Source organism: Pteropus medius, unplaced genomic scaffold (assembly GCF_902729225.1).
Source record: "Pteropus medius unplaced genomic scaffold, Ma_sr-lr_union100, whole genome shotgun sequence".
Classification (NCBI taxonomy): Eukaryota; Metazoa; Chordata; class Mammalia; order Chiroptera; family Pteropodidae; genus Pteropus; species Pteropus medius.
The window spans coordinates 22,308,199-22,322,863 of NW_024355205.1; positions in this window are offsets into that span (position 1 = coordinate 22,308,199).

A 14,665-nucleotide genomic window follows, 5' to 3' on the forward strand; every position below is an offset into this window, starting at 1 on the left:
TAGAACCATAGTATTATTTAATATTGTCTCTCCTTTACCTTTAGAATTTTCTGACCTACTCACTATTTCACACCACAACACCTCAGTCTCAGCATAATTTAAAATGAAAAATCTCCTGATTCCATCACTCCTGGGTATCATCTCATCTGTCTTTCATAATACTTTTTTCTAAAATATAACCTGAATTCAGTTTTTGAATTTTCACCTCCCAGGCTAACATCAATTTTACTTAAGAAATGTTTGGAGTCAAGAGATGACCTTATTTTTAAATAAACAAACACAGTTATGTGATGAAAAAAAAACAACAAAAAAATCTTCTCAACATGGTTGTAGTCTTCACCATTCTTTAGTTTCTCCCGGTGATGCTGTTTTTTCAGTAGATATCTTTGGATTGTCTTCCTTTCTTGTTTTCTAAGAACTTGATGCAGTCAAACATGTACTTGTCAGAAGTCCAGCTGAGCTGGAGCATGCTGAGCTCCCAGTGTTAGAGTAGATTGTTAAGACAACAAGGCAAAATCAAATGGTCAGGCCTTTCATCACTTACTGCAATAGTATAAGCAAGAAGCGCACCATCACTGTCTCCTCCTCCCTGTTTCATTTTTGACCCCAAGGAAAGGCGTGTTGAGGGTCAAGTAAATCAACTCAGATGTGGAGGTCACCTCACTGCCAAGTGAGCCCCAAACAAAAGGCTTCTGCAATTTTATGAACCCAAGGGAAGTTGGAGAGGACAAAGAGGAGGGGCTATGAGTGGAGAAGTACTAAGTGCTGAGTTGGAGTAGAGAAAAAGCATCTTCGAGGTTCTTCCCTCTCTCTGATAAGGCAGCTTCAGCAGAATAGCCTGAAGAAGACCTCTGTTGAAGGCAGCCTGTCACAGGGTTTAAGGCACCTGGGCTAGGAAGGCAGCTATGGAGTATAAGAACATGGCTGGCCAGGGTGCCCGGGTCCTTGACTACAATTCCCTTCGGAGACTGCATTGCCCTCACTGGGTACCAAGTTTGCTGAGTGAAGGGCCTTTCCCTGCCAGGCCTGCCCCGTAAAGTCTTTGTAACTTTCTATAGCCATGCCTGAAACTTCACACAATTTTTTTTTTTTTTTAACCAGGAATGGTACTCCTCAGTCCATATTTATGAAACAGATTCTTGTGGTTTCCATTCTTACATAATACACTTAAGATGTTGTGTACTCTGATAGTAAAACACAAGATATGATATTTGACCTTTTTGGTTCAAAGACCAGTTCTACTTTTTATTAGCTTGTGACTGAGAAAATTAAGTATTTATTTGTAACTTCATTTCTTCATTTGAAACCTGGGAGAAATGGTGGAAGAAGAACTTAATTAATTTAATGTAAAGTCTTATAAATGTATTGATTAACCTGTTATTATGTTTATCTGAACAGCCTTCTCACATTTTCAAACTCCTAAGCTTATGCTTTCAATATTAGCAAGATGAGAAAGAATTGATTAAGGGTATTTTCAGATATTTTTTATGTAGTTTTTAAAAAAAATATTTGCTATGTCATTTTGAGGAATAATTTAGTTGGCATAACTAAAATTAGTTGCAAAATTAATTGAGTCTACAGCTATATTATTCCCTTATTTACGACTTCATGAATTTTAATAAATAATATTTATATTAAAATTTAATTGTGGAATAATTTTCATGCCTTTGAGTTTGTAACAGGTTTCAACAAATGTGGATGAATGATGAAAGGTGGGTTGGTGAATAAGAGTCTGGTTTAAAATGTTAAATGTGGGGTTTAATTAGGTTTTTCCCATGAAGCTTGTCCAAAAATCTCTTTTAATACTGTGTGAGTGGAGGAGCATTAAGAAGCAAATGAGATCTTAAACTACTTCCCTATTTATTGATTCTCTATCCCTGTCTATGTTGTTCTTTCATTTCTAAAATAGGAAGGAAAACAAAAATAATGGTGAAAGACAGCTAACTAACATTATGGAGTGAACGCGAGTTCTTTGGTCTGGTTTGCTTACTTATATATTGCAACATTAATTTCTTACATTTTAGTAGACCTTAACTTTTAAAAGAATTTTTACATAAAATATCTACATCCTTGCTTCCTCATAGCCATGGTTCTACAAACTTCAGGACAAGTAGAATTATTAGTGTGGTATTGCTGGAAACCACAGGAAGAAGTGAAATATTTCTAATAACTTTGAAGTAAGCAATAACATATTTTTACCAAAGAACATTCATATTAATTTTATATTGAGCCATGTACAAAATTTATTAAATTATATAGATATATAAAATTATGATAGTTTTTGTGACTAGCCATGATAGCAGTGTATTTACTAAAAGTGCTATGTTAATGATGTTTGTGTTTTTAAAACTAGTCTAATTATTTTTCCTGTATATTTTACCCTGATTAGAAAAACTTGGATTGGTAGCTGGGAAGAAAAGAAATTAGGGGATTTACTTGGAAAAAAATATTGTTTTTGCAATATGTTGGAAGTATAAAAATATATAAAGGATATTCTGGATTATAGAATTTGTAATATTGCTATAAAATGTAATTTCAGTTTTTTATTTGTTCTTCCCCTTTAAAGAAAGTTTATTTTGTTTATTAATGCAAAATATGGATTTTAAAAATAACTTGGTTTGACAAATTTGTCAAATTGTCTTTTTTAAAAAAAGTTTAATTTTAAATGAGCATTTTCAGTAAGTATTCTCATATAATTATAAACAGATATACAGGAGCATTCACGTGCACACACACCAAATCTATAATCTTTTTTAAACATTATGACAATTTCTTTTGACATCGTTTAATGTAAATAAATTCTGCTGAATGGATCTCTTAGGCATGTAATCTTTACTGACTTTCATTTGAGTTATGTACACATGAAATGTGCATAGAAATGATAATAAAAATATATGCATAGAAACTTTGAGCTTAAAGACTTCCAGACACTTTCATAAGTACGATTTCATTTGGTCTAACTCAGAGATCAAATATTATCATGAAGAGGGAAACTGAGGGAAGATCAGGTAAGCTGCTTATCAAAGTCATTTCAAGATTCATTTCAATGATTTATGAATATTCTTGTTTATGTCATTAATTGCACTAATGAAATTAGAATTAGAGGGTGTTCTCAAACCTAAGTGAATTGTTACAGAAAAAAATGGGATAAAATTTTATAAAACATACTGGACTTAAATTGCTTAACACTGTTGGAAATGAAGTTATTGAGCAAAAGTGTAAGGTATTAAAATATATTTTCTGGGTGATAAGTATGACATGTTTCAAAATTAGAATAAAAAGAGAAATAACGTTTTTGTATTTTTATTGTCTAAGAAAATTTAATTTCTTAGACAAATTAATAGTGACAGTTGAAGGTATTTAAGAATATCTCATTTATTTTTATGACATTTGTATACTAAGAACAAAAATGATGAAATAGTAGTCTGTCACTTAGACTTCGTTTTTAAACTCCAAAACACCAGGAACTAAGTTGAAACCTAAAATTTTAAAGCGAGTTGATAATAGGTTACTATACATTGTTCTTTATTACATTTATTTGGCTACTCCATCAAAGATAGTTTTATAAGTGTGTGATTGTGTCACTTTCAGTGACATGTTTGACAGGAACAGTTTTTATATGTTGACATGACATGATTTTTCAGACTCTCATGAGAAAAAATTCACAATTCATATATTACAATATTCACCACAGTAAATGCTCTAGTTAAAAGTTACCCTGATGTTTACTGTTTTATGCATAATCTTATAAGCGCTAATGTTTTGTCATCTGTGTTTTTGTGCACATACAATTTGATAAAGCTACATATTAAACAGTGGTCACCACACAACAGACAAGTAGAACATTAACAAGCAAAACGAAGTGTCAATAGTAAAATTCTCGTATTGATAAAGAAATTAAAATGTCCAAAAAGGATGACTTAACTAAAACTGAGATATTGATAGAGAATCCATGACTAAATAATAGTTCATTATCATTTATAATTAAAAATTGTTCCTCATTTTTTCTTTTTATTTTTCTAGTCACAGTTTATTTTTCTGTGTTTCTTTATAATGCATTTTCAATTTTTAAATTTGATTTTTTCTGTATAGAACCATAAACTTTTCCTGTGAAGTATGTTATATGAATCCTATAGAAATATATAAATACTAGTTTTTCAAGGTAATCTTTTTACAACACATTTCACACACTGGGATATTTAATTGTGGCTTAAATTATTTTGTGGGCTACTTAATGAAATTACATTTCAATATGAGTTAAAAGGGAAAAGAGAGACTCCCACAATGTCCTCTGCTGTGTCTTGTAGAACATTCAAAATCAATTTTATAATTGATTATAGAAAGTTTATTTTTCTTTGCATGAAATATATCACATCTGAAAAAATAAACAAGGACTGAAATTCAACCATAAAAACTTGTCATACTATAATTACCATTACATACTAATGACATTTATAATATGTAAATGTATCCAACGGTAACTACTTTTGAAAATAGAAGTATAACAGTTTTTCTTTTTCTTCTATCATTCTTTTTTTTTCTTTATAGCACAGTCACCTTAATTAAATATCAGTTTGTATGTCTACATATTTTTTTTATTCTCAACTATATTAAGCATTGATCATTTAGACTAGGCATGGTGGTAACTCTGAATAGCACCTACAACCCGATTACCTACATCTTCTTACTTAAAAATTTTACATTTTCATTGTAGACTTACATAAACAGAAAGTGTGAAGTTATGTTTTTCACTTCATGTTATACATATTATATTTCAAAGCAATTGGTGCTGTTTTTATACATATAGACAGTTTTTAAACAGTGAATTTCAGAAGAAGAGTTATGGTTTGTTAAAGTAGCTTAGTAATCTTAACTGGAGTACTTTCTGTATTGTTTAATATATTTTCATTTTAAATGACTATTGAACAGAATTTGGGATGTAACATGAGTTCATGATCAAAACAGAAAGTCTGTATCATAGGCTTCCAAATAGTCAAGTAGCTCATTAAATGAGTGAAGTTGCTTATTAAGTGAGTTTCTAGATTTGCAAGAACCTTGCCCAGTACCAAGTGTGTAATTTGTGCTAAATGTATAGTATTGTTTTTTGTATCACTCTTGTTTCCCTTTGTCAAAAACTCATAGTGATTTAGCATTTAATAATTTTACTGGAGGAAGAGGGGGGAAAAAATAGACTAATTTTTTCTTTGATTCGGGTAGTTTTAAAATTTTTCATATATATAATCTAGTTAGTTGCTTTGTATTAAGAGAGCCTTAAGACATTAAACAGATTCACTTTGGTCCCTGTAATATATATTACATATATATGTGTAATATATATTTGTAATATATATATATATACATATATATACGTATATATATATACATATATATATACGTATATATATGTATATATATATATACGTATATATATATATATATATATATATATATATATATATATATATATATATATTTGATCTTATATGAGACCTTCCCCAGTACTCCAAGGGTCATTTTCCAAGGGTCCTGATTTGGTAGTCATTTACTTCTCTGAATAATTATTCAGTTTAGATGTGTGTATTCTATATGAGCTACACAGAAAGAATTTTCAGAGATAATACTTATTTCAGCCTTAATACCCTTATTTAATCAATGGTTTGAAAAGTAAAAGAAAAAATACAAAGTTATTTTCTATTAGTTTGTAGAGAAACTTATACTACTTCACTATTAACATTTTACTCCTCTAGGCCCTTTGTATGAGGGATGTGCTAACATGGTCTGGACATGCCTTTAAATGTTAAGAGAGGGGATATGGCTACTAGATGGTGCCTATTTGAGCAAGACAAATTGGTGAGGTTGTATCATCCACTGATTTACATTCATTCTGTATTCTCATTTTTTAGGTTTGTTTCTTATTAAAAATTATTAATCATTTTATCTTTTGTGTGTGTCTGTGTTTGTAGAAATAAACAAAGACCAACCAAATAAGAACATATAAAGGCTATTTTTTCAGAGCTTGCTATTGCAAAGGTGTCATCATCATCACCTGCACTTTGGCAGAAACTCAAAGGCAGTTAGAAGAATGGAAAACTCTACAATGTGGAGGCAGGATTAAGCTTCAAGTAGGTCCTGATTGGAGGCTTTTAGCACATGGAAACTGCAGGTGAACTAACCTAGAAGCAGGGCAACCTATGTAACTGAATAGGTACGTATATATGGCTTTCTCTGGTTGGTCCTGTGTTGGAAGCAGAGACAGAAATTAGAGAAGCCGAGTTATTGATCAAGTTCTGGCTATTTTAGGCTGATTATTACAGAGTTATTTGACTTCCTAAAATGTTTGCTAGAGAGAATGAGTGGTCTGACTTCCTATAAGTTTGACTTGTGAAAAGTAGGTTGGGTTCCTGGACTGGTTATTCTAGATAATGAGATGGGTTCCTGAGCTGGTTGCTGTAGGCTGTGAGTCATAGCTCTCATATTTATGATCTGGCTATTGTCTGTATATTCAGTTTCTCACTTTTCATAGATAAACTTAAAATGTTAGTACTTAAAGGATTTTGTTAGTTTTAGGTTGATGATCGAGTTGTTATAAATAACTAGAATTTGTATAACACAGGTTTAACTAAGAAAATATCTAAAATACATTTGATAATTTTTTTCATTATGTATTATGTTTGATTTATCATATATAATATGAATATTTGTTACCAACTGAATGTTTTTTCTTCACACTTCCCTATTATCCAGGATCAGCTTTCTTAAAAATAGAACTAACTTAACTTTTATTGGATTTGTAAGAAGTATTGACCTTCTTAAATAAAAGACTATCTAGTCACATTAGCTGATTATTTGTAAAAGGAAGGTAATATCAATTAATGAGTAACTATATATATATATATATATATATATATATATATATTAGGTTGATTATAGTCTGTTATCTCTGACTAGGAAGAATAGAATGAGCCCATAAAAATAATTTCAGCCATTTATTGAATTTCTTTTATATACTAAACATTTTGCTTCTCTTTATATGTGTATTTGTTTTTTAATGAAATTTCCTAAAGAGTCATATAGTTATGTTTATTTATTCATGTGAGGAAATTGAGACTCAGGAAGTATTTAAATTCTAATAGGTTATGTAGAGAGAATTGAAAGTGTAACTCTATTAAGTTTCACAGTTCTTCAAATAATGTAGCTTTGTCTTGTCTATAAATTGTTTATCTACAAATCGTAGGTCTCCTAAAGTGAAACTACAAATTAAATACTATATCCAATGTGTGAGCAACAGAAATTATAGTGATCTGGAATTAAGCCTGATCTTTTTTTATGTCACTGACCCATTAATGCTACAACTACTAGATAATATAGAATGATTCAGTGGCTTGACTTTGACTTTGAAATAAAACAGAAAAAATAAAATTAAGGAAACAAAAATAGAAGAAGCTATGAGAGCATGTCTAATCGCAAACCCATTTTAGCATTTTCATAGAATTGAAACATATTTTTTAAGTAACAAATATTAGTAACAACCTAAATATATAACAGGAGAGTATTTAGATAAAAGTTATGCATCCATACATTGAGTCATTATGTGTGTATTAATTGAATATAATTCATTAACTCAAGTGACGTTCAGTAGTTTTGCTAAAGATCTATCAGTATTTTTGATAAACAAGAGGAGCAGTTTTTAACTTCACCTGCGTATTTAAATATTGACTATATGTGTGAGTGTTAGCTAAAATGCTGTGACAATATTTTAATATAATTTTCTGTGGCAAATACAATTATAATTTTTTCACTAAATATTCTAAATTAAATGAGTCTTTTTCAGAATTTTTGTGTTTGAGAATTTTTAATTGTTTAGAGTATATACACTGCATTGAATTATTGTTTTTTGGCAGAAAGCCACTGTCAGTAGTCCAAAAAACAAATAGAGTCTGTTGGGCTCTTTGTGGCTTTCATCACTCTTGTATGGCAGATGAGTGCACAACAAAAAGCTCAGCTTAGCCTGACAAATGACATCCATTTCTATAGAGAAATATTTTATTTCATCACCATCATTTTATAGAAAATGCATACATTAACATTGTCATTTTAAATGTCTTCAAGTTTAGCATAATGATATATTCACATTTGCTTTGTTTTCATTTTGAACTCAAAATATAGGTGATTATTTTTTCATAGATACTCTCATGTAGGCATTATAAATAGCACTGCAGTTTTTCACAGAATCTTTCAGATTCTGTGGCAAGGTGCATTTTAACGTTCAGCTTCTGTCAGTGGATCCTACCAATAAAAACATTTTAATTCCTTGCACACTTTGCACATTCCTCTATTATATTCTACAATTCAGATTTAAAGTTAGTCATATATCCTTTGAGATAATATCATAAAAATACAATAGTTTAAAACTTTTTATTTAATATTACATTAATAGTCCACAGCAATGATTTATAGAGTTTGACCACCTGAATCCCTAGACCCTTCAGAGTGGAATTAAGTTGGTCAATATCATAACTTATAAATAGTTGAGTTAATATTTATTTGGTTTCTGCTTTTTAAACTGGGTTTACTATATCAGATGATAATCTGTATTTAAAGGAAAAAATACTATATTATCACACACAAACAAGGGAAAGATTCCTAAGAATATTTTATGTTTTTCTTTATTTTCACTAGAACGAGGAGCTTGGTTGGGCTCTCTTGTCACCTTGTACTATATATTTTAGATGTTTTGAAGACACTCTTCAAAACATTTTAGAACAGGTAATTACTAAATTATGACAAGACTTTCTCTCTCTTTTTTTTATTATGGTGACATTGGTTAACAAAATGTAGTAAGTTTCAGATATATAATTTAATAGTAAGGCATATATATTATGTGTTCACCACTCATAGTTAGATTTCTTTCTGTCATCACATATTTGTCACTTTTTACCCCATCTACCTCACCCTTTCCCCCTCTCCCTTTACCCTCTGGTAACCACTAATCTCTTGTACATGTCCATGAGTCACTGTTTGTCCTGTTTATTTGTTGCTTTTAGGTTTATATCCCACATATAAGTGATATCATGTGATTTTCAACTTTTTCTGTCTAGCTTATTTTGCTTAACATGATTATCTCAAGATCCATCCACATTGTTGCAAATGGCAGTATTTCATCTCTTCTTATAACGGAGTAATATTCCATTGTATATATGTACCACAGCTTCTTTATCCGGTCATCTTCTATAGGACACTTCGGTTGCTTCCATGTCCTGGCCACCGTGAATAATGCTGCTATGAACATCAGTGTGCAAATATCTTTTCGGATATGGGTTTTCAAGTCTTTGGGGTAAATATCCAGTAGAGGGATTTCTCTTGAAATTTATCTATTTATGTCCTTACCCTCGCATTAGAATGAGTGGCTCAAAGACAGTGTCCATACTCTATGGATCCTTTTATTCCCTCTGTCTCAGGGACTGGAACAGAGACCTATAAGAATTAAGTAGGTTTTATTGAATATTTAGATATCTGATCTTTTGATATTTTGATTAATCGTGTTGGTGTGTTGTAGGATAACATTCCATGACACTATAGTCACTTGGTCTTTTTCTAATTTTAAGGCTTGCTTTTTCTCAGCATCTTTATCGTATCTTTTTGTCTATTATAATTCTAAATTCTGGTGTCCTCTAGTGATTTCTGAATGTATCTATTCCCAAAACTATATTCCCAGTCCAAAACTACTCATAATACTCTCCTAGGAATCTATCTATCTATCATCTGTCTATAATACACATACACATATATAGATATACGTACATATTGATAAATGTATATTCACATTATAGATACACACATATATTCATATATGTATATATTCTCTCCAGTTGGTTTTTTTAGGCATCTTATTGATTTATTCAATCATCTCTTTATTCAAATTTAGCTATTATTGAGCATCTACCTCAAGATAACTTGGCAATCATCTCTCGTCACTCAGTGTTAACATGACCAAAAACAAAGCCTGTGATTTCCTCTACCCATAACAAATCTGTTGTTTTTAAAGTAGTCTCCATTAAATAATTAAACCAGTCATACCTTGAACACATAATTTTTGAGATATGCTTAAGCCTGGATACCTCTGTTTTGTGCAGTTCTCATTCTCTCTGGGACTACAATCTTGTTTTAAGCTATGATGATTTCTCCTCTAGAAAACTCTAACCCCAGCCTCCAAACTGATATCTCTACCTCTGCTCTTGTACTCCTCCATTCCTCTTTCCATAAAGCAGTCATACAAAGTTTTTAAAGTGAAAATCCCAAATTCCCCATGATGGCCTACAATTTTGGCTTTTGAACCTTATTTGGGCACATCTATACTCTCTACCTAATATATAGTGCCTTATAGTGCCTTAGCCAAAATGACTTTCTTTCTGTCTCTCAAAAACACAAAGTAGTTTTCTCTTTTGGAACTTTTTTTTTCTTTTTTTTTTTTTCTTTTTTCTTTCTTTTTTTTTTTTTTTTTGATGGGAGTGGTAATTTGGGGGTTTTGTTTGTTTATTTTCTGATTTCAAAGTCAGGTGTTTACATCCCTGATTCCATTAATTTAATTGCCATCTCAAATGTCACTTTTTCAGGATGGATTTCTCATGATCCTAGACAAAGGATTTACCCAGTTACTTATGTGTTATACATAACCACATTACATCATCTGCTTTGTTATTACCACTACATGGAAAAATCCTATTTGTTTGTGTGTTTATATTAAATTAGATATGGCAGATTTCTTTATGATATATAAATTTAGGTCATAAAATAGCCATCACCTTCTTCAGCCTACTGTGTCACAAAACCAAGCAGGAAAATAACAGTTCCCTCACTTTCGACTACTACCCCTACACTAGCCTCACCCTAGGATCTAGGAATTCTATAAGGCCTTCAAAATTCAAACACTAAGGGTAGAGATTTTATAAGCTTGTTATCCTGAGATCATGGTGAAACCCACCTCATAAATATTAAAACAGACTATTGTTTATAACCAAAGGCCCTCTTGGATTCCACAATACTGTAGAATTCAGGATGGCAACTAGCATGACCCTAGAAGAATGGGTCACTGTGGTACAAAATGGGAGGAGATAGAAGTGATATTCTGAATTGAGTCACCAAAGGAGACTCGGGGACAAAAATCTGGGAATGACTGAGATGTATATGAATTACTAATATACAAGTATCCAATATAGAAATGCATTAGAGGTTCTAGAACAAAGTTTAAATCTATTTATAGGCAAATAAATAATGAAATAATTGAAATATATGCCTGCTACAACCATAAGAACACATGAACCCCTAAAAGAAGCAAAGAGTATTATATCTTGCTATAGATGAGGTTGAAGCACACAGATCACACCATGAGCAGTTTCTAATAGAATATGATTGAATTAAAACATTTTTTAAGAAGCACGCAATATGTAAACAATCAACTTGGATTTTCTGTTCTGCTAGAATTAGTCTTGTCCATGGGAGACAGTTATAAATTAGGACACATCGGAGCATATTAATGAAAGATCACTTACATTAAACTGTAAGTAAAAAAAAAGTATTCAAACAAATGCTATGCTATTTTGTGTTAAATATCTTCTTTATTCATTAGCAATTAATATGGAGCTTTTATTTCCCATATGCAGTTGGTAGTAGAAAAATATTCAGGAAGCACATCAAAAGGCATAAATTTCACTGCTAGACAGTACTAAAATGCTATGAAATAGTGTGTGTAACAATGAGTAAAGATAGAATATATATCAAGAAGGTTTAAATAAAAATTAGCTGGTGCACTAGCTGAGGAAAAATAAAGCAAAAATTATTTTGAAGGGGAGATCATTTACGTTTACTTTTAGTGCCCTATCTTTTTTTTTCCTTTTCCCTGAGGACATTTCAGACAAATGGAAAGCTTAGAATGAAGATTGAGCAAGTCGTTGTTTGTCTTAGCCGAAGCAGAGTTCAAGGCAGATGGAGAGGAGGAGTTAACCAGGGGGTATCTCAATATGAACCTTGCCATTAACTTAAATGAATAGTCCAGAACCTTTATCACACTCATAATTCACTTTCATATGGGATATATTTAGTTGTCTCTCCTAGAGAAATGATATTGCACCACACAAGATTAATATAGCTTGAGCCCTGGTGGTCATTATGTTGCCACAGGTTTATGGTTTTCCTACAGTATTTTGATTTATGATACCCTTCCTTTTAATAGAGGTTCATTATTTGTACATTAAGGTTGTAACTTACTCCATCATATGAGGACTTCTATTAATCAGGAAGCCTATAGAGCTCAATCTGACATTACTGTCCTTTTTGACAGGATTGCCCAGGCAGAGCATTTTGTTACATGTGCAGACTCTCAGTGGTTTAAAATTCACTTCAGCAGCTGAAGAAACATTTTTATTTTGATGCAAAATGACTCTTATGTGTCATTTCATATGTCATTTAACCTACGTGGTTGACTCTTAAATTTAACTAACTCAACACAATTTATTTTTATTTTATAACAGCTTTGCTTTTGGAAAAAATCCAAAATTCAAAACTACACTCTATCTTAGTCTTACTATGTCTCTCGATAGAGTAGTGAGGAGACAAAAACAGAATACGCTGTTAGCCTTGGCCTTTGGTTCATTATACTGAATCTCTTTTCCCATGGATATTATTTTTAACAGAGAAAGAGAGGGAAGGAGAGGTAGTTTTATCTGAGAAAGAGAAAGATTTAAGATTATATTCAATATTGATGAACATTTTAACTTCTGAAATTTTACACACTTTTAATCCATTGCAGGTTTATAGAAACTACATTTCTATATAACTTTATATTTTGTTCCAGAACTCCACATTTTAAAAAGAAAACATCAATTCTGATGAGATCTATTTGCTAAGGAATATTAATAGTGAAATTTTGGTGAAATAATACCACTGAGCAAACTCTTAGTGATTTGAGATTTAGGGAGACTTTATTTGAAGTGTGAATTTGCATAGTCAATTCAGGGAATAAAATGCCTCATGTCAACATTAGGAAGAGTAAAATGATAATAAGATGTCTTGGTTCAAGATATGTATTAACAATACATAAATACATAAATCTAAGTCTCATGCTAGACTAGGTTTGTAGAAGATTCCAGAGACTGGACAGGCAAATAGAGTTTAAAGCCAGAACATTCAGAGCAACTGCAGCTATAAGGAATTGGAAAGTTGATTTTTTTTTTTTCTTATGCCTTATTAAACTTATAGTTTCCTAATTAAAGTACCATTTACTTAAAAATTGAGCACAAGTATGCCAATCAAAAGTCTTATTTTTATTATTTTTTTCACATTTGAAAAACAGAATTTGTACTATTTGGATACCTTATTTCAAAGGTGAAGAATGACTCTAGTTGAAGAATTATTTCGTTACCACACAGCAATTGAAGTGTTTATATACCAATATATCATTTTATAATTATATATCATAATAGTTCTCCTTCCATTTGCACATTGACTAGGTATAGATAAAAATAACACATACCAAGAAGGCGAGAGAGAAACAGAGAGACAGGGAAGCAATAAGAGAAGACCAGGATTAGCAGTAAACAAATAGGATAAAGGGGGCTCACCTGTGGATAAATGGCAAAAACACATACTGTAACATGTGTGTTAGAACATGAAAACATGTACACTGTAATATAGTGAGTCCTTATAAGTACTTTGGCACTACAGCTGAACTGAGATGTCCACACTAAGTCTGGTTCCTTAAGGATTCTAAAGATAGTGGTTAATTCTGTGTTATAAATGAACACAGACGTAGTTTTATTTTATTTTATAAAATAAAAGCTCACGCATTTATTATCTCACAGTTTTTGTAGGCCAAAATTCCAGGGATAGCTTAATTAGGCTTTGTGCTTCAAAGTCTCTCCAGTCTGCAATACAGTGGTTGGCTGAAACTGCAGTCTAATCAGAGACTGGAGTGGGGAAAGATCCACTACCGTATTCCCTCAGTTATTGGCATTTTTCATTTCCTTGTAGCTGTTGGACTGAGGCTTCATTTTCTAGCTTCCATGATTCCTTGCAATGTTAGCTTCCCCAGCATGGCTACTTACTTCATGGGAGTTTACTTATTCAGAGCCAGCAACAGAAAGAGAATGTCTGACTTCAGGAAAGACTGAGTTCCTTTGATTAATTTAGGCCTACTAAAGATAATTGCCCTTTTATTTAACTCAAAATCAACGGGTTTTGGATCTTAATTGCATCTGCAAATTCCCTTCATTTTATGAAGAGGGATATTTCATAATTACAGAATGGTTATTTCATCATGAGTATATGTTTCTTAATTGTATATATACTTAATAATAGACTTCGGAATATGCAAATATAAAGCCTATAGAAATTAAAGGAGGAATAGTAATAGTTTGAGATTTCAGAACACTAAGAAAAGCAGGTGGTTACAAAGTTGCTGGCATTCTTATATGTTGCTGATGGGAATGCAAAATAATATAACCACTTTGAAAAGCAATATAGTCGCTTCCTATAAAAATAAACACTTAAAATTTTACCAAGCAATCACACTCCTAGGTAACAACCCAAGAGAAATGACAATCTATGTCCACAAAAATATTTTTATATAAATTTTTTATAGCAGCATTATTCATGACAACCACAAACTGGT